Here is a 5,000-nt window from a genome sequence, read left to right as displayed (position 1 = left end):
CACGCTTAGTCACCGCTCGATCAATTGAATTCCTCCAATACCGGAATGCTTGTTCTACGATACATATTAAAGTGCGTTCAAATTGTTGTTTGGTTGCTTGAAGTTTACACTTACTTTTCTTAAAACCTTGCTTGAGTTCCTTTATCCCAATTTGAATTTTGAATTTGATTAGTTCTGCTCTTCAATCGCAACAACGTTTTTGTTTCCCTGTTTTCAGTGATATATTTTGTCCTTATCTCCTTACTATCCGGTTCAGAGTTCCACTCTAAGGAGGACCGAGGAACGACCGAAGGGACGGTGAATTAAGCAGGGCACTCACGTGGAAGTACTTCAATCAACGGTTTGGTCACATTGAAGCAAGATAAAATGCGAATATTTGTGGAAACCCACCTGCTTAAACTAATGCCAAGAACTGGGCATTTATAGTCACTCATTATCTTGTGTTTATATCTTGCTAAGCAACCTTGAAGACAGTTAGCAAGTTCTCGCTAACAGCAAAATTCTCAGTTACAGTCAAGGTAAGCATAATTCTGTCAGTTTTAAATTTTAAATTGGCATCACAATGTCACTCGTGCAAAATGCCGGTTCTGCCCGGAGATCTGCAACCTGCTTGTAGAACTCTAACGATGCAACTGTGTGTTGTTTGCGAATTCTACGATAGATGGTAAAAAATACTCTTTGGATTGCGTTGTACGATTACTGCACTCGTTTCACTTTTTTGGTATGTGTTCTTAGGTTATGTATTTTTTTCTTTAAAGCAGGAGGGAGACAACGTTGGAAGGGATGATCAAAACTACTGACCTTTCAAGCATAACACGTGAAAATCGCTGTTCATCCCCAACACGGCTCGTGAGCCAGTTAACACCTCATTTAATACACAAGCTGACAGATCCCTGTGAGCTTTCAATGAGTGAGACGTTGAAGAGAAATGTGATTCACGTTAAATGGTTATTTCCAGAGTTCTTCCGTATCGGCTGGACAGATGCATGTTTTGCTCAAAACAAAGTCGGTACTATTAAGCTTTGTATGAAAAGCAGTTTGGATCAAGAGCTAGACGAGACGCTTGTTCGATCATGGTTGCGCATGTATGGCGATGATTCACAGGATTAAAGTAGTAAACGCTCTTCTCGATGATTGCCATAAATACACGAGTTAAGAGAGAAAGCAAGAAAAGACAAGATAGGTCCTAAGGATAAGAAGTAGAAAAGATCATTAAATATTACTGTAATATAAGACACAAACAGCAGTGATAAACATATTGAACTTTTTCATTTGGATAATGACTTGACGTTTCGTATGTGCTCTACATACATTTTCAAAAGTAACCGTTGAAATTTAAGACAGCTATTTATATATAAATATCGGTAAAACTAAACGGCGGCTTCACGATAGAAAAACCGAACATTTTAAGGCCCTAGCTAAAAATGACAATACTTCAGCCATTGCTGACCACGTCAAGGCCACTGGACATAACATCAAGTGGGATCATTTTGATATTTTAGCGAAGGGCAAAACTGACTATCATTGTAAAATAAAAGAGACCTTCTTTATTCAAGAACTTGAGCCAGCTTTCAACGTCAACGTCGGAAGTGAAAAGCTGATGCTTTATTAATCTTTTCTGTTTTTATTATTATTATAATTATTATTATTATTTTACTGTTAAGTATTTGCTTAATCTAGGTTCCAGTCCCCTCATCCGATTTGTTATATATAAATAGCTGTCTTAAATTTCAACGGTTACTTTTGAAAATGTATGTAGAGCACATACGAAACGTCAAGTCATTATCAAAATGAAAAAGTTCAATATGTTTATCACTGCTGTTTGTGTCTTATTTTTGATCAAACTACGATGGCCCAAGAACAAAAGTATTTACATTACTGTAATAACTATGACATGCATTGGTTCAAGACACAGAAAATACCCTTTGGGAAATTGATATAGACAGCCCACAGTTACTATTTTCCTTAGACAGTTTTGAAGAAAATAATTAGTTCGAGGATCAAATACCTAACACGCCTGTTACCAGGCAATGCAGTTGTGATCTAAAAATTCACTGCATACAATTAAACGGATAATTTTTAGCATGGACTTGATGTTACTCTTTTTTTAATTATTAATGTCAACCGTCCCAAAGTGGCGGCCGGTTCTTTGCAAATGAAAAATTTTCACAGCCAGCAACTCTAATGATTTTGTCCAAACTGGCCTTTAGTTTGGTCAACTATCACATTAAATATGCATGCACGAATAGCAAAGTCAGGATGACGATTTCACTCAAGTCCCATAGATGTTGTGTCGCCACGAAACACTATCAGACGTTATATTGGAAGAGCGTGGGATAGGTCTGGGCCCCGTGACAAAACGATGGGGATGGGGTGGGGAGTGGGAGGAGCGCAGAGAAAAACTCTCCTCTCCCCGCCCCCCTCCCCTCGCTCGCTTTGTCGACCCTCAACCCGGCCCAGACCTAGCCGCGCGAATCCAAGATGGCGACCTCATTACTAATTCCGGCCAAAATTTGACCGACCGTCCGGAATTCTTGAGAGACTTTTGGTAAGGCCCAATTTTAGCGAAGGACGACACAAGAGAACATATGGGCGAAGCTAAAAATGTGCCTGATCGCAGGTTAGCTTATCAGGGAAGGATATCACTGCCAAAATTCCGTTTCTCACTAGTAAGGGCTGCTGTGTACATGGGGCAAAAAAATGAAGGATGTGTATGCATGGCTAGCCTATAAGCAATATTGTAAATCGTATTTTTTACTTTATTTAACGTACTGCTAAATCTGTTTTGAGATAACATAGTGTAGCATTCGTTTCCGGCTTGCCTTTGGTCTGCTTTCTCGAGATACTCGATCCCAGGATGATTCGGAGGGAAATTTGTTTACACTTCAGAGTAACACACTAATAACCAACAAGAACCAGTGACTCAAATTTCATTGATTGTCACACGTCCTTGAAAAGTGAAACACGCATCCGTTTAAATTTGGTTAGGTAAAAAAAAAAGATTATTTGTTGCACAGTCAAGTACTCTACGGAGTTGATTTTTGAGATATTGTTCTTATTAAAAAAAAGTTACCTTCAGGTCTTTAATGCGACGCCTACTTGAGGATGAGCTGATTCGAATGCTGCGTTCTTTCGAGTGAATAAGGTATTTATTGCATTTGAGGGCTTTATACATTTGTGGTCAATTTGTATTTCATTTGAGGACTTTATTACAATTGTGGCCAAATATTACATTTGTGACTTCAACAGACGCTCTCCAGAGTGGATATTTTTTTAGTCCGCTATGAACCCGGAACCGTGTGGACGCTAAATCCACATAATTTATCCGGATGACGTTCCAAGATCGAGCCTAGTTCCTTACCGTGAAATCAATTCTCAAGATAGCTCCCGAGGGCAATATGTTTTTTTTATGTCTGGCGTTTTGTTTCCTTGAGTAGTTTTCTTGAGGAGTCCTGAGAACTAGAGTGAATCCGGATACGTTTCGGATACGTGTGGTCGAGCAATTCGATTTGAATACGCTACGTTTGGATGGGGATATTTTTGAATCCGGAAAGGAAAAATTACGGATTCTAAAATAGCTGGATACTTGTGGACGGCGGGGCCTTACTGTTACGTCCGTTATGTTACTTCCGTTGCCCATGATCCCACGCAGGGGATCTTGAGTGGGTGTGACTCGTAAACAAATGATTATGCTCGTTGGGTTTTTCGGTTGTACTCTCGTCCTTTAGAAAGCCAATCAATAGTTTGTAAGTATTAATTTCTTTTCTGATATCATTTCATCTACATTTATTTTGTAACCGAAATTTTCTCTTTTTAGTTGAACCACTCACGCTTAATCACCGCTCGATCAATTGAATTCCTCCAATACCGGAATGCTTGTTCTACGATACATATTAAAGTGCGTTCAAATTGTTGTTTGGTTGCTTGAAGTCTACACTTACTTTCCTTAAAACCTTGCTTGAGTTCCTTCATCCAAATTCCAATTTTGAATTTGATTAGTACGTTCTGCTCTTCTATCGCAACAATGTTTTCGTTTCCCTGTCTTCAGTGATATATTTTGTCCTTATCTCCTTACTATCCGGTTCAGAGTTCCACTTTGAGAAGGACCAAGGAACGACTGAAGGAACGGTGAATTTAGCAGGTCACTCACGTGGAAGTACTTCAATCAACGGTTTGGTCACATTGAAGTACGATACAATGCGAATAGAAACCCACCTGCTTAAACTAATGCTAAGAACTTAGCATTTATAGTCATTCATTATCTAGCGTTTATATCTTGCTAAGCAACCTTGAAGACAGTTAGCAAGTTCTCGCTAACAGCAAAATTCTCAGTTACAGTCAAGGTAAGCATAATTCTGTCAGTTTTAAATTTCAAATTGGCATCACAATGTCACTCGTGCAAAATGCCGGTTCTGCCCGGAGATCTGCAACCTGCTTGTATAACTCTAACGATGCAACTGTGTGTTGTTTGCGAATTTTACGATAGATGGTAAAAAATACTCTTTGGATTGCGTTGTACGATTACTGCACTCGTTTCACTTTTTTGGTATGTGTTCTTAGGTTATGTATTTTTTTCTTTAAAGCAGGAGGGAGACAACGTTGGAAGGGATGATCAAAACTACTGACCTTTCAAGCATAACACGTGAAAATCGCTGTTTATCCCCAACAAGGCTCGTGAGCCAGTTAACACCTCATTTAATGCACAAGCTGACGGATCCCTGTGAGCTTTCAATGAGTGAGACGTTGAAGAGAAATGTGATTCACGTTAAATGGTTATTTCCAGAGTTCTTCCGTATCGACTGGACAGATGCATGTTTTGCTCAAAACAAAGTCGGTACTATTAAACTTTGTGTGAAAAGCAGTTTGGATCAAGAGCTAGACGAGACGCTTGTTCGATCATGGATGCGCATGTATGGCGGTGATTCACATGATTAAAACAGTAAACGCTCTTCTCGATGATTGCCGTAAATACACGAGTTAAGAGAGAAAGCAAGAAAAGA

General features: G+C 39.2%; 1 long non-coding RNA gene across 1 annotated transcript in view; it reads left to right on the top strand.

Annotated features, from left to right (window-relative positions):
• LOC137977032 (uncharacterized) overlaps nucleotides 1-5,000 on the top strand; it is a 6,399-nt gene that overhangs the window by 219 nt on the left and 1,180 nt on the right. Inside the window, exons 1-4 of the long non-coding RNA XR_011117794.1 lie at nucleotides 1-71; nucleotides 218-518; nucleotides 759-3,746; nucleotides 4,584-5,000. The exon at nucleotides 1-71 is cut by the window's left edge and continues 219 nt beyond it; the exon at nucleotides 4,584-5,000 is cut by the window's right edge and continues 1,180 nt beyond it. This is a non-coding gene — a long non-coding RNA (uncharacterized lncRNA). The remainder of the gene's footprint in view (nucleotides 72-217; nucleotides 519-758; nucleotides 3,747-4,583) is intronic.

The sequence above is a fragment of the Montipora foliosa genome, chromosome 1 (assembly GCF_036669935.1).
Source record: "Montipora foliosa isolate CH-2021 chromosome 1, ASM3666993v2, whole genome shotgun sequence".
In the NCBI taxonomy this organism is placed as follows: Eukaryota; Metazoa; Cnidaria; class Anthozoa; order Scleractinia; family Acroporidae; genus Montipora; species Montipora foliosa.
Note: the sequence above shows the minus strand (reverse complement) of the source record. Positions and strands in the feature narration are given on the sequence as shown.